This window comes from Felis catus, chromosome A3 (genome assembly GCF_018350175.1).
Source record: "Felis catus isolate Fca126 chromosome A3, F.catus_Fca126_mat1.0, whole genome shotgun sequence".
NCBI classification, from domain to species: domain Eukaryota; kingdom Metazoa; phylum Chordata; class Mammalia; order Carnivora; family Felidae; genus Felis; species Felis catus.
This window is the reverse complement of record NC_058370.1, coordinates 9,775,000-9,802,953: the sequence shown is the minus strand read 5'-3', so window position 1 is coordinate 9,802,953 and position 27,954 is coordinate 9,775,000. Positions and strand designations below refer to the sequence as shown.

Sequence of the window (27,954 nt, the reverse complement as noted above, 5' to 3'; positions counted from 1 at the left end):
CGTTCCTGATACACCCCTCCCCCATCACCTCGTGCCTTCTGTTCCCTTTGAAATATTATTTGGTTCCATCTTTTTTTTTTTTTTTTTTTTCCTGCTGGGACTCTGTGTTTCTCTCTCTCTCTCTTTGTGCGTATGTGTGACCACAATTGTAGTTTCAGTAAATAAAACGGCTGCTTGATAACGTGGAACGGCCCAGCGCTTAACTCTGCCCTTGGAGATCCTTTACATCAAACCAGCGATCAAAAAGTGGTGCAGATAAAATTTGTCATCAGGGATTTCCTACAAAAGAATTACAGTGGAGAAATGGCCTGATCGATACTATGGATTTTCACTGCAGGGGCTGGTGGTCCAATTGCTGTGAGACACTCACACAGATAAAAGGGCATGGCCACCACTCTGTCACAGACTGCTGACTCAGCAAAAGCTTGGCAGGTATTTATAGGCCGGAGTGATACAGAATTATCACCTTGCAGTGCCCGGCGCGTGTTCCTTCTGAGATTGCCTTCCTTTATGGGATTGCTAAATGCAGGTGAATGGAAAAATGATGGCTAACAGCTGTCAAAATGCAACAGAATGAAGTACTTAAATCTTTTTTTATCCATTAAAAGGGTAACAACCATACATATATCATGGCACAGACGTTGTAATGATATTTGGGGGCTGGTAAACGAGGGGGTAATAAACAATGCATGTTCTGATCAGAAGAGCAGAGGAAATAGACTTGGGGGTTGGGGGGGGGAGGGCCGGGCTTCCCTGAAGCCTTATAATTACTTTAATGGTTGAACATTATCTAACAGAAGGAAAACAGAATTACATTTGCGTCCCAATCTTTGGGAGACCCGCTTTCCCCTTAGTTGGCATTTTGAAGGCATGGAACTATTCCCTAAAACACTTAACCAGGCTCACTGCGTTCTGAAATGACTGAATTTCGTGTATGCTAGGTTAATTAGAGCATGCGCAAGACCAGTAATTTACTGTTAAGATTCTCCAGGTGTAAGGCCTGGGGTCCGGTGAGAACTTCCCCTTGTGTGTTTCCAACCTCTGTGCTCTGGCTGAATTTCAGATGTGCCGGGGGGGTGAAACTTTGAAGGCGGAGGAGCGCGGCCGTAGCTTCTCTCCCACGGAGTGTGGTTATTCCCGGAGGAGAAGTCCCATCAGCCGGTCGCCGGAGCTCTGGAGTTCCTTAGCCATTACTTACATAAGGTAGGTAATTACCCTGATTCCCAGTTAATGTTTCCTCGAGGAACTCCTCTGGAAAAATCTTACTAGCCCCTAAAACATCCATCTTGTATTTGTCTTACTTTTTAGTTAGTGGGAATCAACTTCCAGGAAGATTTGAAATACCTCTTATGGTTCCCCTGTAGAATCCTGGCTTGTTTGAAAATATGCTGCATTGTGCCTTATACATCCCTTTCCCTAAAATATTTTACTCAGTTTTCAGTGAACCATTTTTGGTACGCTTGAACATTGAAAGAAGACTCTTGTCCTTATTCTCAATATTTAAAAAGTATTGCAAGGCAAAAAGGGAAAATATATATATAGGACGTCATCAATGACCAGGCCTCTTGACAGTAATGAATGCTCCATTTCTTGAACACCTGCGGTGAGTTAGGCCTCGTGCAGGGTGTTGAAGAAACGCAGTGAATGAAAACAGGCTTTCAAGTTAGGGAGTTTACGGAGAGGAGGACAAGGGAAGATATTTATTGAACAACTACTTTGTGCCAGGCCCCTGGCGTATGTTCTAATGAAATAGCAAACAGCTACAAAATGCCAGACGGACTCGTAAGTGTTCTGTTGACTTGTCTGCTCCTCATCACAGCTCTGGGAGGCAGTGTTATTACCACGCCCACTTCACAGGTGGAGAAACTGAGGCGTCAGAGTGGTTGAGTAATTTGGCCAAGGTCACGTGGCCAGGAAGTGGAGGAGCTGGAATATAACACAGGCTGTCTGACTCAAAGGTTCAGATTCCCGGGGTTCCCTGGTGGCTCAGTTGGCTGGGCATCCGACTTCCGCAGGGGTCATGATCTCACGGCTCGTGAGTTCAAGCTTGCCATCCGGCTCTGTGCTGGCAGGGCAGAGCCTGCTTTGGGGCTTCTTCCTCCCGCCCTCTGCCCCCTGCCCCTTCCTGCTTGCGCGCTCTCTCTTAGAAATAAATAAATCTTAAAAAAAAAAAAAAAAAAAAAAAAGGTTCAGAGGCCCTACTGCAGAGCTACCCAGCTTCTCCCTGCCTGGAAACTTTCTCCTTTTATCCTTACGAAGGTCCCACGAAGTAGGCGTTCCTTACTGAGTGACTGAGAAAATCTCACAGGCTCCCGAAAAGTGAGCGTTTTGCCCGGCCAGCTACTCGCAGAGCTGGGATCTGAACCCAGGCACACCTGCCTTGACATTCCCTGCTGGTTGACTGTGTGTCATTTACAGAGGACCCACCAAGCCAGCAGGGCTCTGCAGCTCGTAACTTCAAAAAACAAAAGTCAGGGAGTGCAAGCCATAACCTGCAGTCCAGGGAAAAGAATTTAATTTCAGGAAGCATGCCACTGCCTGGAAGGAACATTAACAAGACTGTTGTACCCAGATCGTCCCTGGCCAGCGTCGGGTAGGACTCAAAAATGTAACCGGCACCTTCCGGAACTGTCCGTGGGGAAATCATCTTTGTGCCTGTTTGAACTGCCTTATACTGGTGGAAATCATTGCTACTATCATCACAGGATTGTTGTATGGGAGTTTACTGTCACTGGCAATAAACAGATGAAGGGGGGGGAGAATAAGAAAACAAAAGGGAAAAATAGAAGCAAAAAATGCACCAGAGTGAAAAAAATATCCATAAACGCGTTGTTTTTTTGTCTCTCTAGTTGCTCTGATGTGCACAAAGGAAATAGATGGAATAAAATCACATCTCAGGAACACCAACATAAATCCCCCCTTGCTTTGACAAGTACGTAATTTTCTTCAGAGATGCTCTTCACGTCTGGAGAGTTATGAGCCAATTTCATTCCCATCTGACAAATTTACAAAGAAACATTAGAGAAAAGGGATTAGGAAAGCGAGAAATCTTTATAGACTTTTTCCTCGGGCTGTATTTCCCTTCCATCTTTTGGCTCTTCCTTGAGGACCATGCATGAGCGACTCACACAGGACGGCCCCCATAACTGAGAGCTCAGCTGAGGCACAAAATGAGACATGTGCTTTCAATTAGCAAATGGTATTTACACGATTGGGGGGTGGGAGGCGGGACGGGGGGGGCGGGAAGAGCGTTATTGACAAATATTTAGATGAAGTCTCTAAAGTATCGTGCAAAGTGGTATTTGTAAAATTTGACTTTTTTGTGAGAAATACAGGGAGAGAGAGAGAGAGAGAGAGAGAGAGAGACAGAAGAAGGGAGGGAGGGAAAACTGAGTGGTCTAAGGGGGGTTATACTGGAGATAGGCATTCCAGAATGATAACAATAAAGGATTGATTATCGCAAAGCATACATTTCCCCCCCCTGCCCCCCCCCCCCCGTAGGAGCATAGGTTCTAAGAGGAACGTGGAGCTTTTTTGACCTTTAAAAAAAATCTCCATTGCCAATTTCATCATACAGTGTTTAGAGTGATCCGCTGTGTAGTTTGCCCAGAACTGTCCTGGTTTCTGAACTGAAGATCACAGGTCGTGGGAACCCTCGCCTCCCAGGCGAACTACGAGGGTCAGTCGGTCACCCGTACTTGATGCCGGTGGTTCCCGCCCGCGTTGCGTGAGTTTTTGGCCGTTGTTAATTCTCTTCAATACTTGCAACCTTGGATTGTTCACTTTTTGGCTTTATTAACCAGCAGAGTTGGTGCGCGTGCTATGCCGCACACACACTTAAATACACATACGTATGTATTTTGGTCAGTTTGAGATTCTAGCAAGAATCTTCGATTAAGGTCACCGTGAGGGCTCAGAATTTTGATGGAAAAATCATACTAGTGCTCAGAAGTTCAGGAAATGTATTCCTTTCCTGGAGTTGAGATTAAACATAATATAATGCAGATGCTGTTGGATGCAGAGCCCAGATGACAAATGTTTTATAACAGGGACTTAGGGAACGGAGTAAAGTAAGAGATACATCGCTTCCAAGGCCTTCTTTGAGAGCCGCAAAGCACTCATAATACTGGATGTATAATTTGGCAGGAGGAAGGTGAGATATTTGTGTGTGTATTGGCATTGTATATTTTTCAGAGGGTCCAATCGGATTTATGGTGGTCTTGTTGATAATTCATTCACCTTACAAGAGAGTGAAATGGAACCTCATTTGTGTAACTAATTTCAGCTTTCTGTTCCAAAGCGTGCCCACTGCTGCCACTATTCAAGTTGTTTGCATTCTTAAAAAAACAAAAAACAAAAAACAAACCTCTATCTTTGACAATGCTTTATTTTTCTTTTTTGAAAGTCACAAGAAAATCTCTATTGTTTACCTTCATGAGAAATGGCGATTTGTATTGATTGGAATGAGGTGTTCCCAGCCTTCAGAGTGGAAGAGAGACAAACGTTTCCTTTGCCTGCAAGAATCCTCAAAGGTCTTGCATTTGGGGGTTCAGTTCAGGATCCCCAACCCACGTGTGGAAGTATAATTTGGGTTTGATCTCTCTTGAAACTCTTACAATAAAATGCTTCCTTTGGTCTGACTGCTGAACATGAAAAGTGGTGCTTCTCTGGACAAGGAGTCTTTGTGCCCAAACTCAGAGAGAGAAACAGTGACCAGGGGTGCCCATCAATAGAAAGTCCCAGAATGGAAGAAAGAACAGGGATGTTGTGAGGTGTCTGACCTGCCTGACCTCTGGAAAACCTGTCCCGCAGTAGGTGGGGGACATTCCATCCTCATAGAACTGATGGAACTTTGCAGATGGCTCTTCACTTAACAAGGGAGCTGAAGTACAGCGTTGCCGAGAAATGAGATTGATCGTGATGAGAGAAATAAAAATTTAAAATATCCCCTGGTGGGGAAAATTTTTCTTTTTATTTCTGCATTTGAATCTTTTAAATACTGTAACTTTTGGGGGAAAGTTATTGAGACATAAAAGGAATATTTGAACTGCTTTGGAGTTTATGATAACCACAGTATAATACATTATCTTGAAAGCCTTTATAGTATGCAGTTACAAACTTCCAGGAAATCTATTAAAATGCAGCATTAATTAACATAAACTTTTTATAGTGTTACTAATATTCTGCAAACAACTAAGAGTTTAAAAGCCCTTTTTTACAGGCATTTCTTGCTGCCTATACCCCATGATCAGAGTGAGTTATGGGGAACACTAACGGAAAGAGAGAAATGAAATTTCGCTGATTGTCCTGAACGGGATATTCACCTTCAGTATCTGCCTTGAATTTGCACAAGTGTAAAGACAAAACTTGCCTATTTGCCTCGTACTTTCTATATGCTTAGGCACCTGATCATAGGCAACACGCTGATGTTTCACTCCCCATTCTTCCAAGTGATGGTAAACAGCATCTCTGAAACAACTTTCGAAGTGAACGCATCTCCTTGAACTCTGCGTGACTGAGTTTGGCCGTGTCCCCTCCCGCCACGTTGGCCATGTCACTGTCTTACCGTGCTGCAGATTCCATTTAGACACTCAGGGATATGTCAAGCGGTCACAGACACCGAAGCGGTATTTTTATTTTTTTGATGTCTGCTTCCGGGTGGCGCTGGTAAATCTCCCAAACCTGAGTCGTGACCTTTTTTAGAGGGATGTTTTTCATTTCTGTTTTGAATCCCAGAGGGGAGGAGGCATTTCAATATCTATGCCCAAAGGGCACAACTGTCTCCACGCAGGAGCGGAATGAAGATGAGCCGGCCCGGAATTACCCAGCCTTAATTACTCCCCAACTACCCATGCTTTGCTGCGTCCGCTCAGACACAGATGGGAGGGGAGGGTCCCTAGCTTGCCTCCTCTGCCAGTCCTCTGTAAATACTGCAGCTACGATTCCAGCCAACTCCTTAGTTTCCTAAGGAATTCCATGATTCCAGCTATGATTCCTTCGTTTCCCAGGTCTTTGGTGTCATCTGGGTAAGACTGACGATGTTTCAATTTTAGTTATCTTCTTCGAACGACACGCTAGCTTTACTCTTTCAAAAAATTTTTTTTGTTTTTCCAGGTTTCTTTCTTTGGGCTGTAGAATCCTTCAAAAGTGCCTTGCCATATTTTGCTTTTCCCTCTCCCTTCACGGCCTGATTCTCAATCCATACGGCACCAAGATTCTAACCTGCCAATCATAAAAACGCATCGTTACGCACATGCATCGTTCTCTGTGTGTGTTTCCGCCATTAAGTCTCTCGCGTGTGGATCCAACGGATATTTATTAAGTGTGTATTACATGCCAGGTGTTACGGAAGTGCCGGTGAACGTGACTGATGAGCTTGTCTCCTCGTGGGGGCAGCCATCGCAAAGGGCGAGCAATCGAACGAATAACAGGGTGTGAAATCTGTCGAGGAAACACCCTGATGCTGTAATTGGGTGTCGCCGACGGGGCACTTGAGGCAAGGTGGCGAGGGACATCTTCTGCAAGGTGGTCCCATCATGGCTGCAACCTGAGTGATGAGAAGAAGCTTGTGACGCACACACCCGGGGACCAGTGTTGCCGGCAAATGGAGCGCCAGGCGCACAGGTCACGTGGGAACTCTCCTGGCGTGTTTTAGCAAGAGCGCTCAGGCTAGTGTGGCTGGTTCCGGGTGAACAGAGATGTCAGAGAGGTGGGAGATACGCAGTGTCTGTGATGATAACAGCTTCCATTGATCAAGGTGGGCACTTAGAGTGCATTACCTCTATACCTTGCAGGGAGAAGATTATTGTCACGTTTAACAGGTTCAGAGAGGTAATGTGACCCCTCCAGGGTCACACGGCTAATAAGTACCGGAGTTGGAATTCAAATGCAGGTTCGTCTGATTCCAATATTTGTACACACACACACACACACACACACACACACACACACACGTTGCGTACTTAACTCAATATGTGCTTGGCACTTTGTAAGAGTTGACGGTAAAATAGTCGACAAAATAAAATTCTGACCCTCACCTCCACTAGAGGGAATCTGAGAAGAACTAACTGTAGTTTGTCAGATTGTGGAAAGTGCTGTGGAGTTGGACGAACGAGGGTAAAGACTGGAAGGGAATCTGTGGAGCTTGGGTTTCTCTCTTATGTAAGAATTTCAGAAAAGGCCTCAGCGATAAGGGCGTCCCTGAGCCCAGATGTGAAGTGACAGCAAGCCAGTGGGCTCTCCAGGAAGAGCAGTCCAGGCAGAAGAGCAACAAGGGGAGAAAACTCTGGAATGGGCATGTGTGCGGCATGTTGGAAGAAAAGCAAGGATATCGGGGTGCTAGATTCAAGTGAACGAGGGGGAGAACAGGAAACCTGGTGGGCCATTGCAAGGATGTAGGCTTTTACTCTGAATGAGGTGGGACTCATTGGAAAGTGTTGAACAAAAGGAGGCCGTGGTAGCAATTGTTTTTCTTTTCTTTTCTTTTTTAAGTGTATTTACTAATTAAAAAAAATTTTTTTTAATGTTTATTGATTTTTGAGACAGAGAGAGACAGAGCATGAACAGGGGTGGGTCAGAGAGAGAGAGGGAGACACGGAATATGAAACAGGCTCCAGGCTCTGAGCTGTCAGCACAGAGCCCGATGCGGGGCTCGAACCCACGAACTGTGAGATCATGACCTGAGCTGAAGTCAGACGCTTAACCGACTGAGCCACCCAGGGGCCCCTTTAAAAAAAATTTTTTTTTAACGTTTATTGATTTTTGAGACAGAGAGAGACAGAGCATGAACAGGGGTGGGTCAGAGAGAGAGAGGGAGACACGGAATATGAAACAGGCTCCAGGCTCTGAGCTGTCAGCACAGAGCCCGATGCGGGGCTCGAACCCACGAACCGTGAGATCATGACCTGAGCTGAAGTCAGACGCTTAACCGACTGAGCCACCCAGGCGCCCCTTTTTTTAAAAAATTTTTTTAACGTTTATTGATTTTTGAGACAGAGAGAGACAGAGCATGAACAGGGGTGGGTCAGAGAGAGAGAGGGAGACACAGAATATGAAACATGTATTTACTAATTTTGAGAGAGAGAGAGAGAGAGCGAGCAAGGGAGAAGGGACAGAGAGAGGGAGAGACACAATTGCAAGTAGGTTCCATGATGTCTGTGCAGAGCTGGATGAGGGACCCAAAGTCATGAACCGTGATATCATGACCTGAGCTGAGATCAAGAGTCAGACGCTTAACCTACTGAGCCACCCAGGTGCCCCAGCAATTTGGTTTTCATAGGATTCGTCTGAAAACTGGGTAAAATGTAGACCATTGAGGGGGGTAAGGCAGAAGTAGAAAACCAGGTCAGATATTGTGGTGGCTGGGAGTAGCACTGTGGCAGTGAAATGGTGAGAAGGGGGTAGACTTATGATATGTTTCAAAGTAGAGCGAACAGAATTTGCTGTTGATTGCATGGTGAACCCTGAGAGAAAGAAGTCATGGACGGCACCACGTTCCAAACAATGAGAAGGATGAAGTCGCCATTTACCGAAAGGGACAAAAATCACGGGGCATGGGCCTATTTTGGGGGGGACAGGTAAAAGAATTTGGTATTCGCCCTCCCATCGTCTTCCACGTCTTTATTTATACTGTCACGGATACCTCTTGTTTTTGAGAAGTGGGTCAGCTGATGGGCAGACATTATTTGAGTAGAAGAGCGTCCACATTTCTCCTCTTTCTAAAAAAAAAAAAAAGTTGGGTTTAAGTCAAGTGGGAGCGGTGGGGCATATTGCTAAATTAGAAACATTAGGAACAAAATGACACATGAACCCATACCAGTCCAATGAACCCATTTCAAGGGCAGATTCTCCCCGAGACCTGCTGGTTTGGGAATCTGGTACTAGAGCTTGGAAGAGTTGGGCGTATCAAAGGGAAGTTTTGTTTTGTTTGGCTTCTAAAAACATATCTGTAGAGGGGCGCCTGGGTGGCTCAGTCGGTTAAGCGTCTGGCTTCAGCGCAGGTCATGGTCTCACAGTTCGTGGATTCGAGCCCCACGTTGGGCTCTGTGCTGATGCCTCCGAGCCTGGAGCCTGCTTCTGATTCTGTGTCTCCTTCTCTCTGCCCCTCCCCTGCTCATGCTCCGTCTCTCTCTCTCCTGTACATCAGCTGTACATCTCCTGTAGTACATCAGCTCTCTCTCCTACCCTCCTTGACTAGGTAGTTATTTGGGGGAATGACAGAAAGAATGTGTCCATTTGAGACTGGGGCAAGAACTAGCTAGAGGAGCTCCCTTTACTTCTTTGCCAGAGATAGATGTTGAGATTTCGTTCGTAATTCTCTTCTTGTCTTCACGGACCCAAGTCTTCACGCAGAAAGCCATTCGTGACTTCTGGAAAGGAGCCTAGGCACAAGTTTCCTGGGTTTTAGTACGGGGCTGGGGAGAGCAAGGAAGAAATGGAGAGGTATTTATGCAAAACCCAGACTGTGTTCTGCCCGTGTCTGAAGTGTGCAGGGAGCTCTTGCTGGCCGGTCTGCAAGCCAAGACTGGAAGAAAGGCCATGCTTCTCACTGAAGGGCGGTTCCTTGACGTCACCAAGGGCATCCAAGGTCAAGGTTGTGAAATCTCTTGCCTAGCAGAGCATTCCCCAAGGCCTTGCGTGGTGAGACGGTCTCTCACGAGGACTCAGGGCTGCTTCTGTTCTCCACGTGGGACCTGCCTGCACACGCCTTGGTGGGGCCGAGCGGCCAGAATATTCTCCCGCCACAATGTTTGGGAACTGGGAAGAACCAGGACATAGGTCAAAATAGGTGACCCCCAGTAAATTCAGCTTGCAGATGCATTTTAATTGGCCTGTGTAGCAATTATAAAGTTATGTATATTTACAAATTGCCTATGTATCCACAAATAAAAGTGGAAAAAATGTTGTTATTAAATTTTTTTAATATGTATTTATTTTTGAGAGAGAGAGAGAGAGAGAGAGAGGGAGACACAGAATCCGCAGCAGGCTCCAGGCTCTGAGCTGTCAGCACAGAGCCCGACATGGGGCTCAAACTCACAAACCAGGAGATCGTGACCTGAGCCGAAGTCAGACGCTTAACCGACTGAGCCACCCAGGAGCCCCCAAAATGGAAAGTTTTATGTAAAGATTCAGATTCCTGGCTTCTGAGATTTGGAGGCTCTGGCCATACAGGGCCATATTTCTCTGGCCACAGTCGGCAGAGAAACATCCACTCATTTTATGGTCTCTCCAGTTCACTTCTGTCCCCACCCAGGCATTGTTTTACCTGCCTGACTCTTCTGGACAGTTGGGAGAGGACCCCTGACCTCTATATATGTATGTGTAATATCGGTGGCTGTAATATATACTGCTGTAAATGCCTTAGATATCATCTTTAATTTAAAGAGCGGCCTGCCTTTCAGATAATCACCTTCAGCTTTTTAAAACCAGAATTGTTAATTACCCTGGCAGCATTTTCTTTGCTTTAGACCCGATAAAGTCACTGTTAAGGGATGTGATTATTTGGTGGGTGAATCCGAAAGGTACCCTTTCCCTTTTTTTTTTTCCCCTCTCTTCTGTTCTATTTTCTCTTTGCTCACACCCTCCCTGCCAACCAGCCCAACATGCAAGAAACCCTTCAGGTGTTTAAAGGAGCTGGAAAATATTCCAGGAAATGCTGAAAGTTTGCCACGTTGTCAGAGGATAAAAGCGCGATGTTCAATCCAAAGGCTTTGTGTAGTTTTTTCCTTTTTTTTTTTTTCTCTCAATGCAAGTTCCAAGTTAAATTTTTGGATGCTTATCTTCTCTACATTTTAATGAGAAGCCCTTGCTCAGGATTTTTTTTTTTTTAAACAAAGGCACAAAAGTTTAAACCCTTTGCACAATAGCAGTGTGTATGAAGTGACATGCTGTTTTTATATTTTGAAAAACACCAGTGCTCACATAATCAGCAGGAGCAGGGATATTGGACAAGTAAATATGGAATATTTCGCTCGCAGGCAATCACTGAATCTATTAAATATGCAAACCAGGCAGCATCGTATGGATTTTTTCATTGCAGCATTTTATAGGGGTAAGTGTGTAAGGCTGGGTATATAGTCAACTTTTACGAGTCGGATCATTTTTTCCCCACTAGTTTCTGTTGTAATTACCAAGATGCTTATTGTAATTTCTGATTGATCTTCAATTGGCACAGCCTCATAACACTTTATCTTGACAATTCTCTGCCTGTGGGCCTTAGTTATGTGGTGAATGATTTATCTGTAAACCTTCGACGTACTCAGGGGTTCCACGTTCAGAGAGATCTGCTTGTGAAGCGAGGAATGCTTTAATAAAGCAAATAATCGAAGTGGTTGCTGCATTTAGGAGAATTCGGCACATTGACCCTGGTGGGAGGGACCCGTTCTCCTTCATAACAAGTCTATGCATAGTTGTATATTAATTTTTCACTTTATTTCATGTCTGTCTTCCCACTGGGCTGTCATTTCTTTCAGAGCAGGAATCCCGCCTTTGGGTGTTTTATTTATTTATTTATTTATTTATTTATTTATTTATTTATTTATTTATTCTCTCTCTTGTTTTAATTGTTATTCTTAAAAAAAAATTTAAACGTGTGGTAAAATATCTGTAACATCAAATTTACCATGTTAGCCATTAAAAAAAATTATTTATTTTTTAGAGAGAGTGACGGTGGCGGCAGGGGAGGGAGAGGGTTAGAGGGAGAGAGAGAATCCCAAGCAGGCTCCATGCTCAGTGCGGAGCCCGGAGCGCGACGCGGGACTCGAACCCCCAACCCTAGGATCATGGCCTGAACTGAAATCAAGAGTCGGACGCTCAACCGACGGAGCCACCCAGGCGCCCCTGCCACGCGAACCATTTTTAAGCATACAGTTCAGTGGCATTAAGCCCGTTAAGACAAGTGTCACCAACTGTCTACCCCCAGAGTGTTTTCATCTTCTCACACTGAGGCTCTGCCCCCTGAAACAGTAACTCCCATTCCTGTGCCCCCCCCCCCTCGGCCCCTGGCAACCACCCTTCTGTCGCCCGTCCTGTGAACTTGAGTGCTCTAGGTGCCACCTATGAGTGGAATCAAACAGTATTTGCCCTTTTGCGACTGGCTTATCTCGTTGAGCGTTAACGCCTTCCAGGTTCATCCGTGTTGTCGCCTGCATCAGAACGTGCCTTCGTTTTTTTATAACCACATACCTGGGATCTAGCGGAGTGCTCGGATTCTAGTGGGTGACAGCAGACAACAATCCGTGTTTGTCGAGGGAATGCGCGAAAGAAGGAGCAAATCGATCAGCCACCCTCAATTCCTCTTCTTGGCCTCAGGACCAGAGACACAAGTAGGTTCTCCATAACTCTTTGAGGCACAGAAAGGAGTGACCCCCTTTCCCGGCTCGATCCCCAAGAACAACCGAGATACTTTTCGGAATGTGAAAATGCCACCATTTCCCCTTGCGTGTGTTGCTTAAATCCAACATACAAAACACAAGTCGGTGGCATATTTTCTTGGGCTTGTAATTTGGGTTGCTTGCTGCTTGCTGCTAATTAACCAGTTGGCGATGTACTCTCTTTTCATCTGCCTCTGAGCTTGTCAGGAGTCACTGACAAGCCCAGTGAAACTGGGGGGCACTCCGATAATTAAGGTTTGGAGGGCTTCTTGCCGACCCCATCACGTACCAATCGCTTTCTCTGCCTCGACTGATGGGTGGCTGACATATGACAAAACAGTGGCCCTTCTCTCATATACACAGCAGCAGGACACTTTCCCACCTTTTAATGGCTGAGCGAATTTCATCCCCAGCAACTCTGACAAAATGAAAGTGTATTGTCAAAGTTGTTTGTGAAGATGACTGTGTTTAGAAAGAAAAGTCTTGATACGTTCAGAGTGCTCTCTCTTCTCTCTCTCTCTCTCTCTCTCTCTCACACACACACACACACACACACGAGTCTGTATTCTTAGCATCGAAATGCAAAATGTAAACTGTACAAAGTTTTATTTGAATATTTAAATGGTATAAGGAGAAATGGCTTGGCGTTCTGGATTCTTCTGCAACATTACACTTACAGTCACTTGAGCCTGGTTCTTATCTTTAAAGAAACGAGATTGATAGAAGGGTGTCCAGTAGTTTCCTTAAAACTGGTAAGATCTTCACGTGCAGACTCTGAATCTGTAGCATAAAATCATCAAAGAGTCGCAAGTCATGTGTTGGGGGGGAGGGGCTCTCTATTCCCCTACTGATGTTTACCTTATGTTTCCCTGCATCTTGCATTTCTTTATTTTTTCTTAGAAAGAGACAGAGAAAGAGAGAGAGAGAGAGCAGAGGCTCTGTCAGTGCAGAGCCTGATGAGTTTGCTCCCGCAAACCGTGAGATCATGACCTGCTCAGAAATCAAGAAGCGTCAGAAGCTTACCTGACTGAGCCACCCAGGTGCCCCTGTATTCATCTTCTATCCACATGTTCATTCATTCATTCATTCATTCAATAGACATCTCTGTTAGTAAAGTTGGTGGCACAGGGGACAGATACAGGCACTGAGACGGAGTTTAGGGTTCGAGATGTTTATTTGGAAGCAACATCTGCTAAGGGGAGAGTGGGAAGCATGTTTGGATGGAAGGAGTAGTGGAGTTGTGAGGTCAGTTTACAAAGACCTGGCCAACTGTGTGGGGAGCTCTAGAGCATGCGTTGTCCCTCGGAGAATCATGTGTTGGGCCAAAATGGCGGGGATTTATGGCAACGCCTTGCTTGGTCACTGCTAGCGGGCTGCCCGGGCAGGGCATGACCTCGAGGAGACAGCTTTCTGCACACGTAGACCCTGAAGGAGCAGCTCTCTGGCTCTCTGGTGACTGCACTCCTGAAGCTGGGTGGCGAATCCTTCGGTGAAGGGAAATCTGGGTGGGACGTCTCTGTGTCCGCCATAGGTGACGAAGAGGCAAGGAGAATAACACTGTTCGGTGACGTAGTCTCTAGAGGCTGACTTTCTAGCTTTGATTTCTGGGCCAGTCACTCCTCGAATGAGTGACCCTGCCTGGTTATTTGTCTTCTTCGCGGGTCCGTGTTCTTATCCATATTATGGTGTTAATGATACCCACCTAACAAGGTAATTTGAAAACATGGCGCAAAAAAATGGACTGGAGGCACTTAGGGGGCACTTAATGAAGGTTAGTTGTCACCATTCACACAGTAACAATATTCCATATAATATGGAATGAAAAGGTGTAATATTAAGTAATATCACAAAAAGAAATGGAGTCTTCATTTGCTTCTATGTAGGAACAAACACGCTGGGATGATGTTCGTGAGGAAAAGGGCAGTTTTATCTACACCGTAGATAATACAGATAAAAATTTTATTCCTCTGGGTTTGAGGACCATCCTTGCCTCCTCGATCGCTGGGCAAAAATACATTTGTTTGTGTCCTGTGTGCATTTTGCGGCCCCGTCAGAGCAGCAAGAATCTTCTCTCTTGCCCTCGGGTAACATCTTTCAGGAAGAGACCCAACAAACAGATTTGTAGAAGACGATCTATTCTGGGGATGTGTTAGGCTCCACCCCGACTGCACGGGGTCTGTTTAACCCGATGATTTGGTGTCTTTTGGATCTCAGAGGGGTTCTCGAGGACCGCGCTGACAAGTTCAACAGTGAAGACAGAACACCGAGATTAAGCAAGGTTGGTTACATTTGTAAATGAGAAAGGCTCAGAGCTTTGTTTGAACAAATTGAAGCAATAGATCTTAGGTGAGCTAGAATTCTAGCAGCACTGCAAAATTTCTGTGAAAAAAACCCCCCATCGGTGATTGTTACAGTCCTGGAATTAACAGCCCTACCGTGTGTTGACTACGAAGACCGTCGCTGTTTGGTGTTTGTTTTTTTCCTTTCCGTCTCCATTCCCCCTTGTGGTAATAAAACCCACTCTCTGCGTAAGTTAGGATTATGGTCTGCTTTGCCCAGGCCCCTCAAAATGGTAACTTAAAAAAACGGAATTTTATTTCGGCTTCACAGAAATAAAAGCCCAAACCGATAGGGTGATCCTGCTCTGTTAGGAACCTTGGGTCCTTCCGTCCCATTGCTTTCTATTATGATGATGCTCTATTGTCCGCAGGACCCGAGATCGCCATCTTAGCGGCTGTATTCCAGCCAGGAGGGAGGGAGAAAGGGGGTGGCTCTCCCTTCCTTTTAAGGGCACGATATGCTACTTGTACATGATCACTTCTGTTGACACATTAGTTAATCACGTGGCCCCAACCACCTGCAGGCAAGACTGGGGAATAGGGACTTCGTGTGGCCACGTGTTCGGCTAGAAAGCCCATGACTATGGGAGGCAGGTTGGAGAGTGTCTTGTGTCATTGCTCTCAGACTTCCTTGGGGAAAACTGCTTCTCCGACCCTCCCAGAGTATGTGGTTGGTGTGGGGCCATTCCCACCTCTGGTTTCCAGCAGTGGGCAAGTGACCCACTTGGTCCGTCCAGGCACCCCATCACCGTGACTGCAGAGGTTAGTTTACAGTTGTCCGGGCAACCCAAGTGGGGCCAAAGAGGTTCGGTCCTGGGTCCTCCCTCCAACTAGTGGTGAAGAGACTGCTAGTTCTTCTGGGGTTGTTTTGTTGGTTGAGTGTGGAATCCTAGGATTGCTTCTGATAGTTTTGCCTCCTCTTGGGACTCTGAAGCCAATACAGAGAAAGCAGAGCAAATGGACTGCTCATGACATCGTTAGGGTGTCACCATATCTTGGTCCGAGCCATGGACATTTCTGCCTCAAGTTTATAGTGGCCTCCTCCCTGGTGTCCCTGTCTTCCTGCCTCCATGTCTCTGTAACTCTACGTCCACCTGTCTGCCTATCTGCCGAATGTTCATAATATAGATCCAAACAGCCTCCCGAGTCCTTTGGAACCCAAGTCAGGTGTTGTACTCAAAACCTCCAGTGGCCTTTCCTCTCCCCTCTGGGTCCAGTCCTTGCAGTGGTCCCTGAGGCCCTCCACCTGCCTTCCCTTTGTGACTATGACCTCACTTCCTAACACCTTCCCTCCCTCTTCTGCTCCAGACACAGTGGTCTCCTTACTGTTCTCTCACAGGCTCTGCATGTTCCTGCCTCAGGGCATTTGCTCCTACTGTTCCTTTTGCCCGGGAATTCCCCCCCACCCCCCACCCCCAGTTACAGGCTGGGCTTGCTCCCTCTTGTCCTTCTGAGCTTTGTTCCCCTGAGGCTCTTTCTCCATGAGCTCCTCTCTGCCTTCCCTGTTGCCCCACATGCCTAGACCTCTGGGAACTGCTTCCTAATGCGAGAGCCGCCTTTTCTTGACCTAAGGGATTTTTCTTCCCCTCTGTGAGGGATAGGGCAGATGTTCTGGGGGAGTTAACAGCTCTGAGAGCAACCATAGCCAGCGGCTGATGAAGTGGTGTGGATAAGTACCATAGGCTCCTTCACTTCTGGGGCAGGACGACCGAGGCATGCTGTGTATAGTGGCCCAGAGGGCCCAGCAGGCCATGAGTCCCACTTGCTCACAATCATATTGGCCGCCTTCCCTTGACAGTCTCACCTTCTCACTCCCCTCCTGTGCTTCCCCCCTCCCAAACAACCCGCTTACACTTAAAATCCTCATCTCAGGGTCTGCTTCTGCAGGAACTCGGCTGATGACACCCTTTGTCCTGCTCTGTTTTGTCCATAGCACTCATCACTGACTTCTTTGTCTCAGTCGTTTTGTGTGGTCTTCAGATCGCACGTCAGCACCCCCTGGCAGTTTGTGAGAAGGGCAGCTTCTCGGTGATTCTCTAACTTTGACTTGTGTCAGAATCACCCGGAAGGTTTCTCAGACCGCACATTTCTGGGCTTCCCCTTCTGAGTGCGTGATTCGTTAGGACGGGAGGGAAGGCCCAGATGTGGCATTTCTGAAAACGTGCCCAGGGGACGCTAACGTGGTTGACCCATTGGCCACGCTTTGGGATCCAGTGGTTCTATGGTACTATTTATTTTTATTCATTGTCTGCCTCTCCCCGCCGGAATGCAAACTGTGTGGTGGCAAGGATTTTAATCTCTTGAATTCGCTGTATTCCCAACACCTAGGTCAGTGCCTGGGACATGTGTAGTCAGCACTTGAGTTACACATTTTTTGTTTTTGTTTTTTTAATGTTTATTTATTTATTTTGAGAGACAGAGACAAAGCATGAGCAGGGAAGGAGCAGAGAGAGACACACAGAATCCGAAACAGGCTCCAGGCTCCGAGCTGTCAGCACAGAGCCCGACGCGGGGCTCGAACTCACAAACCGTGAGATCATGACCTGAGCCGAAGCCGGACGCTCAACCGACTGAGCCCCCCAGGCGCCCCGAGTTACACGTTTTGAAAACACGTACCTCAGGCACAGATGAAGTTTACTTAACCAAAGAAATGTTTAGAATTGACTATCAGCCTCTGGCTTGTTAACCCATTTTCTGGTCTTCATGACTCGTATTTTAGCTTTGTCTCTCCGTAGCATAAACAAGTCTTACAACAGTCTTATATCTATTATAATTGCGGTTATTAACCAACATTTATTGTACACCACATAGATGCCAGTCACCGTGTTCGCCACGTCAATGCGTTGTCTAGTTCACTCCCTGTATTAACTCTAGGAGGTAGGTACTATTTAATCTCCATTTTACCGACAAGGAGACCGGGGCTCGGGAAGCTTCATGGACTTGCCCAGTTTTATGCTACGAGGCGGTAGGAGATGTCAGAATTCAAGCTCGGGTCTGACTTCAAAGTCTGTATGCTGCCCCCTGGGGTTCCCCTGTTAAACTTCTTCCGGTGCCTTCTTGCTAGGTGACCCACGTGGCTCTCCATAGCTGAGTCCGCACGTGTAACTTGGTCAAAGAGTTGGCTGGCGCTGGTTGAGTCACATTTCCGGATACTAAATGCTGATGCTGATGGCCCTAATTGGAGCAGACACGTAGGTCCAACTCATAGGTCCTCTTAATATAACTCCATGCATAGGTTTTCCAGACAAGATTTTTTTAATGCCTCATATGTGGCTCTTTGTTCCTGTATATGTGTAAAGTGAAATTTTGGGTAGTCAGGTAGAGCGTTGGTTAATCGTGTGTGTGTGTGTGTGTGTGTGTGTGTGTGTGTGTGTGGTGGGGGGTGTCGCTCTCAAGGGAATTTGAATTCATTACTCCCCTCAGGCCTGGCACCTCATGCATTGCCATTGACTACCAGTAGATCTGACCTTTGGGGACCGTGTTCTAGTTGTGTCCTCATGTCTCCCATGGCCAGTGTCAAGAACTCTGCCTTCATTTATTTGCTCTCTTACACCCATCCCTTTCTATTCAGGCCCTTCTTCTTATGCTGAAACTTTTGCATTCACCCCGCCTTTCTGTCTTCATCAGAGAATGTCTGCGTTACGAAGATTGAGAAACGGGGATTGTTTGTATAATCACAGCAATTGTACATAAAAGATGTCAATTCTCTTGCCTTTTTTTTTTTTTTGAAGATGACGTCTCTGTCATCAGTTGACTCTCTTGTCTCCTGTGGATTTTGTATCACATAGGCATGACTATTTCTGTCTTTTAACGTACATTTCCATTTAAGTGTAGAAAAAGTAGTTTGTATCTCCTCCATGTCGGTCAAATGGCCTTCTGCTAATGATGTAATTAGTGAAACTATACAAGACAAAGGGGGAGATCTTTCAGTTTTACAAAGTCAATGAAGTGGCAAAATGTGCCACGTTTGCTGTGTGTGCGAAATATTTTCCCGAGCTCTACTGTAGTAATGTGTTTTTTGAGCAGCTACTGTAGTTGCTGAAACTAAATTATAATAATTTGATGACTGTGTGCAAGATGAATTTGCTGAAATACGGCCTCCTCGGTGGCTGTCATCTTTGGTTTGGGATGCGAACAGGCTCTCTGTCACCCGTGGTCACAGCCAGAATGTATTCTGGCCTGGAAATTTCCTTACCCAGCCTCCCTCTGTCTGCTACCTTGTCCCCAGAGTCTCCCCACAGTTTTCTTCCAGAATTCTGTTTCCCGGCAAACAGATTCCGCTAAATTTTTACCAGCTTTGAGAATTGTTTTCTTCCTTTCTCACCTCAGTTGAATACCCGAGGTCACCACTTGGTCAGGGGGAGGTGTTATCTCTGTCTCCTCCATATCGTTCTTGGTTGGGAAGGTAGGTGGGTGATATCTCACTCACTGATGTATCTTTCAGATGGTTTTTCCTACTCCCTCATGTCAAACTTTCTGTTCATTTGAGGTTCATTCCCTTTACCTGTGTCAACCTCTACCCATCCCAGGGTTTGTTGGAGCTGGCTTGTACTGGCTCCGCAGGGCTAATGGGGATCAACTTTTCCCACCTTCTGTATTCAATGATGTCATGCTGCTAGCTTGAAACTGACCACGGTGGGAGTATTTACACCATGGAAATTGGCAAAGACTACCAACCAGAGCTAGTTATTAAATATTTACCAGCATATCGCCGATCGTGTCTTTGTGATTTCCTGGCCACCTTCCTCATTTGTTGAAAACTTGGCTCACGGATTGCAACCTTCTTTTTCCCTTCCAAGCCTGACAACCCTCTCAGAGATGTCTATGTTGAATTAGTGGGTGAGGGCCAGGGTTACTCAACATCCTGCCATGTGAGAGAGGGTCCAGCACAGCGAAGGATTGTTTCACATCCCACATGACTTTCTAGCCTCATGTCAGAAAGCTGGGTAGTTAAAAAACACGATTATAATGATCTTGACCTAGAACGAAATTCTGCTTTATATATAGCACAAAGTGTTCTTTGTATACTTTTAATACACACTGCATAAATGGAAGGAGAATTGTACTCTGTTTTGTTTGGAAATTCACCAGCAGTTATTCACTGTTTCAAAAATCATGTCCCTGATGGCAATGACACCTTGGTCACCTCTTCGACCCACCTTATCAGTCTGTATTTGATTTACTTTTTATTGATTTACTTTTCTCCATAGCACTTATAATCATTTGATGTATTTACTGCTGCCCTGAATGAAGGAAGAGCTGGCTCTATTTTACCATTCTTTTTGTTTTTGTTTTTTTTCGTCTCCAGTTCCTGGAATAAAACGGATCAGGGCCGAGTAGTAAATAGTTTAGGAGTTCTGGGCCATGTGACTCTGTTGAGTCGACCGACCTTGGACACTGTAGTGTGAAAACAGCCACAACAACATGTAAATAAGTGTGTGTGTCTGTGTTTCAATAAAACTTTATTTAGAGGCACTGAAATTTGAATTTAATATCCTCTTGCCAGGTTAGAACATGCTGCTTTTTTTGATTAAAAAATGTGAAAATCCTTCTGAGCTTCTAGGCCTTACAAAAACAGGCAGAGAGCTGAATTAGGCCTGCAGCCTCTAGTCTGTCACCAACTGTACTGGGTGTTTAAAAATCCCTTGTTTCGTGAACGAAAGCACGACTATGGATGGGCTCTGTACATATTAATGCATATTTAAGGCACATATTAAAACCTATTTTTTAGGGGCACCTGGGTGGCTCAGTTGGTTAAAGCGTCCGACTTCAGCTCAGGTCACGATCTCGCGGTCCGTGAGTTCGAGCCCCGCGTCGGGCTCTGGGCTGATGGCTCAGAGCCTGGAGCCTCTTTCCGATTCTGTGTCTCCCTCTCTCTCTGCCCCTGCCCCATTCATGCTCTGTCTCTCTCTGTCTCAAAAATAAATAAAACATTAAAATTTTTTTTAAAAACCTATTTTTTAGCTTATGTGTTGGAACAGATATGGACCCAGATCAAATGTGAGTTTCGAATACGTCTACCTTGCTCTTTTCAATATTTTAAGCATCCCTCACTAGACAGAGGGATTAATACCATGAAGTTCAGAAACAGAATCTGGGTTAGCAAATGTCTAAAAACTCTAATGTGGCTCATAGACTACAACACAAATAATCTCCAGTCATATATATATATATATATATATGTACATATATATATATATTCTCCAGTTATATAAATATATATATTATATATATATATATATATTTATTTATTTATTTATTTATTTTAATAAACAGAAGAGGGGCAGAAAGGCTCTGTGTATTTTCAACTTGAACGAACATCCACAGCTTTTTGCTTTGACTTGTAGAGTTTATCTTAATTGAACTTTTCAGCGCTGCCATTGTCTTTCTCTGCAAACTCTGTTTGGAAAAAATAGACCTTAAGACCCCGGTAAGAGCACTCAAACTCCTCAGAGCAAATAACTTAAACATAACAAATTGAAGCTTACAAAAGTCGGAATTGTGAAACTAATAGGGCTGTTAAAACCAGCTTTCCTGAAAATTATGAATTGGTTGGCCTGTTTCTTATAATGGCAAATAGTGAATCTTGATCATTCATCAGCGCACATGTCATAAATTAGGAGCCGAGAGTGGCTGCAAAATTCTTTATTGCACCGCCGAAAGCTGCCTTCATATCACGTTGTTAGATTCCGGTGGTGCCGGCACAGATCTGGCAATGAAAGTTTTAAAATCGTAACAAGTTGTCAAATGTTTATCAACGGGATTTTATGAAGGCCTAAAAAGTTATGTACGATACGGCACAGACCATTAGGGGAATAATAATAGTAATAAAGAGACTTTATTCTCATCAAGACTTATGTGGCAGCTAGCTTTTTCTCCCCAAACTTGGTTAATGGAGGTTGGGAGAAGCAAATAATTCAATGCTAGAAATAGAACAGCTTGCACCGTGAGATGGAGTATCGGTATTATGTGTTGAATGGAACGTAATGGATATGTGGGGCTATATCTCTGCAGATATGTAGATCTCTCTGTGTATTTATGGAGAAAGATATTCCGGGATGAAACACAGCCTTAACAAATGCCATGTCAGCTGTGTTTTATGGGTTCTGCTGGGTAACAGGACGATGGGCTTTGTGATCAGGCTGAACTGGGTTCAGTTCCTGACTCCTCCACCCAGGATCTGTGTGTCCTCTCTGCCCGGAAGCCGCCTCTTGCGCAAAAAGAGGGGTAGTGGGGCGCCTGGGTGGCTCAATCGGTTAAGCACCCGACTCTTGGTTTTGGCTCAGGTCATGATCTCACGGTTCATGTGTTCGAGCCCCATGTCTGCACTGCCAGAGCAGAGCCTGCTTGGGATTGATTCATTCATTCATTCATTCTCTCTCTCTCTCAAAATAAATAAACTTAAAAAAAAGAGGGGTAGTAATAAAACCTATCCTTTGAGGCTCATTGTGAGGTTTGCAAAAATAAAGCATCCAGCATGATTCCTCCCATGTGTAGAGCCCAGATCAAAAATAAACATCCCATTTACATCCCTTGTTAGCTGTGTGACCTTGGGTGGGTCACTTTACCTCTCCCGTCTTAAGTTTCTCCACTGACCCTAGTAGAGTTAACAATTTCTGCTCACTATTTTTTGTGACATTGCATGGGGGTTAAACCAGATATTCTATGGAAAGAGCCTTGCACACAGTCAGCCATTTCACCCGGGTTCATGCTAACACCCCCGACCCCTTTCTTTTATACTTAAAAGTGAGGCAAAATTGGGGCGCCTGGGTGGCGCAGTCGGTTAAGCGTCCAACTTCAGCCAGGTCACGATCTCACGGTCCGTGAGTTCGAGCCCCGCGTCAGGCTCTGGGCTGATGGCTCGGAGCCTGGAGCCTGTTTCCGATTCTGTGTCTCCCTCTCTCTCTGCCCCTCCCCCGTTCATGCTCTGTCTCTCTCTGTCCCCCCAAAAAATTAATAAACGTTGAAAAAAAAATTAAAAAAAAAAAGTGAGGCAAAATAAACTATATCTTTGGAGATGCAGTAATACAATAACCCTGTTTCATAAACCACCATTAGCCTTTCTTCTAAAGGTTCTGGAAACTTCACGAATATCCCCAGGTTCCGCGTCTACCTCATGAGGCTGTAGGAAGGGAAGCAGAGGTAGGTACGTTCCACACCGTCCGCGGGAGGGTAGGCACCCGGGTCTCCCGTCCACCTCTGCATCCCTAGCACTTTCGTCTGGAATGTTCATGTTCTGTGTGTAGATGCCCAGTTAATATCTTTAGACAGATGTATCTCCAGCAGGGAAAGGCGACAAATAAATCAACCAATTCATGTTCTATTTGTTTGTCTGCACCAAGGGTGGGTGTACTCTCCATCAGGATCCCAGCAGGAAACAGACGGTGTGCTCCAGCTGGGAAATTGGAGGAGAATGTACAGAAGAAGGCTGTCTTGCCGGCAGCCTGGGTGGCTCGTGTGGACACCACAGGGGACGGGGCAATGTCTTGGGGTGGGCAGATGGAGGGAGATCCTGCAAGAGAACCTCTGGCCGGGAGGGTAGGGCTCCCGCCCCGCCGTGAGCTTTCCTTGAGGAAGGTGCTGGCTTCGGATGTGTTAGCACTGCCCAGCTGAACCACGTCTCCCAGAATCCCCTTCTGTGGAGCTGTGCGGTCAGGGAGGGCCCCCGAGAATCTGCTGTGGGATTTGGAGCCACTGTGGCTGGTCTGCTGACTCACTCCCTTGGCCGGGAGACAGCAGCTGGGCCTGTCATCGCTCCCATCTCTGGGGGTCTCTTCCAGTTTCTGGGCTCCCAGGCCAGGTGAGTGTCCAGCTCTGGGACGCAGGGCGTACGGCCACCAAGCATCCTTGTCACTGTGGTCAACCTCGTCACAGACAAGAGGCCGTGCAGGCTTCGGTCTCTCTGTCTGAGCCCCAGCTCATCCTCGTGGGTTTCAGTTTGTTCTCTGTCTTCCCCACTTTCCATCCATCTTCCTCCTGACTGCCTGCCCTATGGACCTCAGACTCCAGCACCTGATGTAAGTTTATTTATTTTGAGAGAGAGGGAGCTGGGGAGGGGCAGAGAGAGAGGGAGACAGAATCCCAAGCAGGCTCTGCACTGCCAGAGCCCAATGTGGGGCTCGAACCCAGGATCCGTGAGATCATGACCTGAGCTGAAATCAAGAATTGGATGCTTAACTGACTGAGCCACGCCACTGGCCTCTTCTTATAAGGGCACTAATCCCATTCGTGAGGGCTTTCTCTCATGACCTAATCATCTCCAAACACCATCACGTCAGGATTAGGGTTTCCACATAGGAATTTTGAGGGTGTATGCAAATAATCAGGCCATAACAAACAGTGACTGAACCAGGGAAACCAGCTCTTGGTGATGTCACTGACACTGACCAGGGGTGGGAAGAATTAGTACCTCGATCTTACTCTTCCCCCTTGCTGAGATATCCTGCCTTCATCTCCCTTTAAGCAAATCCAACCAGAAGGCAGAAGGTCAGTCTCCTGGAGCCCAGAGAAGAGTGGAGAGAGAATCTAGAAGATTAAACCATCTCTAGGGAAATGTCTTCCCCAAAGGTCATTTGTTTAGGTCAATTTATTTATTTTAGATAAGTTAAATTCATTCATTCAGTGGTGAATTTCACATTTATTTAATACCTGTAGGCCAGGCACTGTGCTAAACGCTGGGACACACTCTCACACACACACGCGCGCGCACACACACACACACACACACACACACACACACACACACACTGACTGTAATGTGGGAGGCAATTTATTGGGTCTCACTGTGTATTTTAGTCTCTCTGATATATTTCCCCTGCCATGTGAAGAAGGGAAACTGAGACTGTGAATTTGCCTGGTTGAATTTCAACAAGTCTGTTTAAATGCCTCATTTAGCATTTTACAGCAGCTTGTGTGCTGTAGGGCCAAAGGCAAAAATTTCCAAGCTTAAATTTTGGAAAATCTACAGTTGTTTGAAGGGTATTGCACTGGAGGAGGTAGACCAGAACTTTCGGGAGCAGATGGAAGAGAGAGAGGTTGGGGAGCAGCCTCGGAGCTGGTGGAGGGGATTTGCCTTTGCATTTTTGCCATCGGATGGGTCAGGTCCCACTTTTTCAGTGCCCCCCAGGAGGTGGATAAATCTTAGAGGGGATATCTGGGGTGCTCTACAGATATGATACTTTTGGAAGAGTGTGTGTATGTGTGTGTGTGTGTGTGTGTTTTGGGGGGCACAGCATGTATCACTAGTGACAGCTATCATCTAAAGCCCAAAAATCCCTTTTCTGAATGTTCTGAATGTTTGGAGCTGTGTCCACTTCCTGGGGTCCTTGCTTGATCCCAGAGAGGGTTCGAGAGCCTCTCTGATAATGAAGATTGGGTTTCTCACCTGCCTAACAGAGGGCGTTTGAAGCAGATTAAGCTTAATCTTGAGAAATATAGAAATATTACATCTTGGGACGCCTGGGTGGCGCAGTCGGTTAAGCGTCCGACTTCAGCCAGGTCACGATCTCGCGGTCTGTGAGTTCGAGCCCTGCGTCAGGCTCTGGGCTGATGGCTCAGAGCCTGGAGCCTGTTTCCGATTCTGTGTCTCCCTCTCTCTCTGCCCCTCCCCGTTCATGCTCTGTCTCTCTCTGTCCCAAAAATAAATAAACGTTGAAAAAAAAAAAAAAAGAAATATCACATCTTGTGTATTGGCCGTTAGTGACTAAAATTTGTATGTCTACAAGAGTTACATTAATGGAAGCTACTTTTCCAGAAGGGGCATTATATGCAAAGTGTTGCACTAGATGTTTTTCTCCTTTAATTCATTTGTCTGTTCAAAGACTATTTATCAAGTATCTGTTTTGTGTCAGAAGCTGTTCTTAGAACGGTGCTTTGCGTGAGGTTACGACACTGAGTGAAACAGACAAAGCCCCTCATGGAGCTTAAACAGTGGTGGGAAACAGAGATCCGAATGAAGCGGAGGAGTGAGCTATGTGCAAATCAGGAGGAAGGACATTCTGGGCTGGAGGAACAGCAGGGACAAAGCTCTGGGGCTACGAGGCTAGTGTGCTGCAGAGTGAGGGAGGCGGAGAGTGATGGGGGATGGGGACAAGCAGGTCATGTACTAAGGACCTTATTCTACTGGCATCAGGTCTGTTCGTAAATACTACTTGGTGTCTATTTTAGGGTAACTTTGAGTCTAGTGAGGAAGACAAACCTATAATCTGGTAATTCTAACCAGTGTGCCCAGGGAAAAAGCTCAACGCCAACTCTGGGGAGCACAGGGAGGGTGTAGTCTGATGAGTCGAAGGAGCCTCACAGAGGGGCATCTTGAAAGATGTGGAGCAGTTTGTCAAGGACGGTGAAGGGTCTGGTCTTTTCTGTCCTGGAGTCAGAGACAATGGACTTTGTTACTCAGCACAGCCGACTGTATGAGCTGTGTGTTTGCATTGGTTCCCCTTGTTTCCGAGGTCCCCGGGGGCCCAGTGGAATGGCCCAGGTAGATGCTACATGTATAGGGTTTGCAACGCAGCTAAGGGGCCCGCAGCTTAGGAAAGCTGATCTTTTATAAGGGAGCTGCTAGCAAACTTTCATTTTTGCCCTGGAGAAGGACATTATCTTTTTTTTTTTTTTTAATTTTTTAATGTTTATTTATTTTTGAGAGATAGGCAAAGCACAGGCAGGGGAGGGGCAGAGAGAGCGGGAGACACAGAATCCGAAGCAGGCCCCAGGCTCCGAGCCGTCCGCACAGAGCCCGACGCGGGGCTCGAACTCGCCAACTATGAGCTCGTGACCTGAGCTGAAGTCAGACGCTTAACCAACCGGGCCACCCAGGTGCCCCAGAGAAGGGCATTATCTTTATTAGACTGGCCAGGAAACAAATCTGCCTTGTGCCCGGAGGGTGCTACTATTTCTGTCTTTCAAGGCTGTGTGCTATATGAACATCCTGGAAAGGATAGTCCAGAACAAAAGCTGTTAGGGCCTCTGCTCACTGGACGTGCAGAAACATGAAACATGAGGAACCTATGGAGAACTGTCTCCCCGAAGAGGACTGAGTTAGTGAACCCTAAACTCTATTAGCGCTTTTATGAGTTGACATCGTTCCGGGCCAGGTTAAATAATGGTGTTGCAGTTTTTCTGAGTGTTTAGACTTCCAGAGGGAGGCAAGGGAACTATTGATCATCAGAGGCGAGTGGAAGATTCTTAGGGGATAGACGAGGGTAAATGAGGCACTTCAGGTGAGCAAGCTTCAACATTCACTGATCATTTTTTTCAGCAAATATTTCTGCAGGGCCTGCTCAGTGCCAGGTGCTGCTGGGGCCGCATTGGGGATGAGAAAAAAGGATGCGCCGAAGGTCCGCAGGGCAGGCCACAAAGGGGTCAGAGTGCACTGAGGCCAAGTCTGTGGTCAGGTGGATTTCTCAGCCTGGGGGCCTGTCGGAATCACGCGGGTGCACCCCAGAATAATGATATCAAAATCTCTGTGACTGGGGCCCTGGTATCTGTGTTAGTTGGAAAACGGTGTCCTCGGTGATTCTTAGAGGTGGCCAGGGTTGAGAACACTGCCATGGACGAGTGGAGGTGCCAGGCGTCCCTCCTGCCCCGGCTGTTGCTATGACTCTAGGGGCTGCTTCCAATCTGGTGGGTTTTCCATCTGGAGCTGCTGTTTTCCCTGAATTTCTGCTATGAGGGCCCAGGAGCCTCTGAGGTGGGACTCATTTCAATGTCCTTAGCGTAAGTTCTGATGCTAATACAGGGTTGATCTTTCTTTCTTTCTTTCTTTCTTTCTTTCTTTCTTTCTTTCTTTCTTTCTTTCTTTCTTTCTTTCTTTCTTTCTTTCTTTCTTTCTTTCTTTCTTTCTTTCTTTCTTTCTTTCTTTCTTTCTTTCTCTCTTTCAGAGAGAAAGAAAGAAAGAGAAAGCAGGGGAGGGACAGAAAGAGAGGGAGATACAGAACCGGAAGCAGGCTCCAGGCTCTGAGCTGTCAGCACAGAGCCCGATGCGGGGCTTGAACTCACGAACCATGAGATCGTGACCTGAGCCAAAGTCGGATGCTCGACGGACTGAGCCACCCATGTGCCCCAGGGTTGATCATTATTAATACAAGAAGAGGAAAGCAATTTTTCTGTAGCTCCAAGGTCTAGGCTGGATGTTGTAACATGCCTTGCCTCTGGCCGTGTGCTAGCACATTTTGGGCTTTTACTATATCCCAGAACTTGCCTATCACCAGTAATTGATATTTGTACAGAATCAGAATAGGAGCAAA

At 46.1% G+C, this 27,954-nt stretch overlaps 1 long non-coding RNA gene across 5 annotated transcripts in view; it reads left to right on the top strand.

Annotated features, from left to right (window-relative positions):
* Nucleotides 1-27,954, top strand: part of LOC111559754 — a 496,575-nt gene that overhangs the window by 19,684 nt on the left and 448,937 nt on the right. For all 5 annotated transcript variants that reach the window (XR_006595058.1, XR_006595059.1, XR_006595060.1 and 2 more), the window contains exon 4: nucleotides 1,064-1,203. This is a non-coding gene — a long non-coding RNA (uncharacterized LOC111559754). The remainder of the gene's footprint in view (nucleotides 1-1,063; nucleotides 1,204-27,954) is intronic.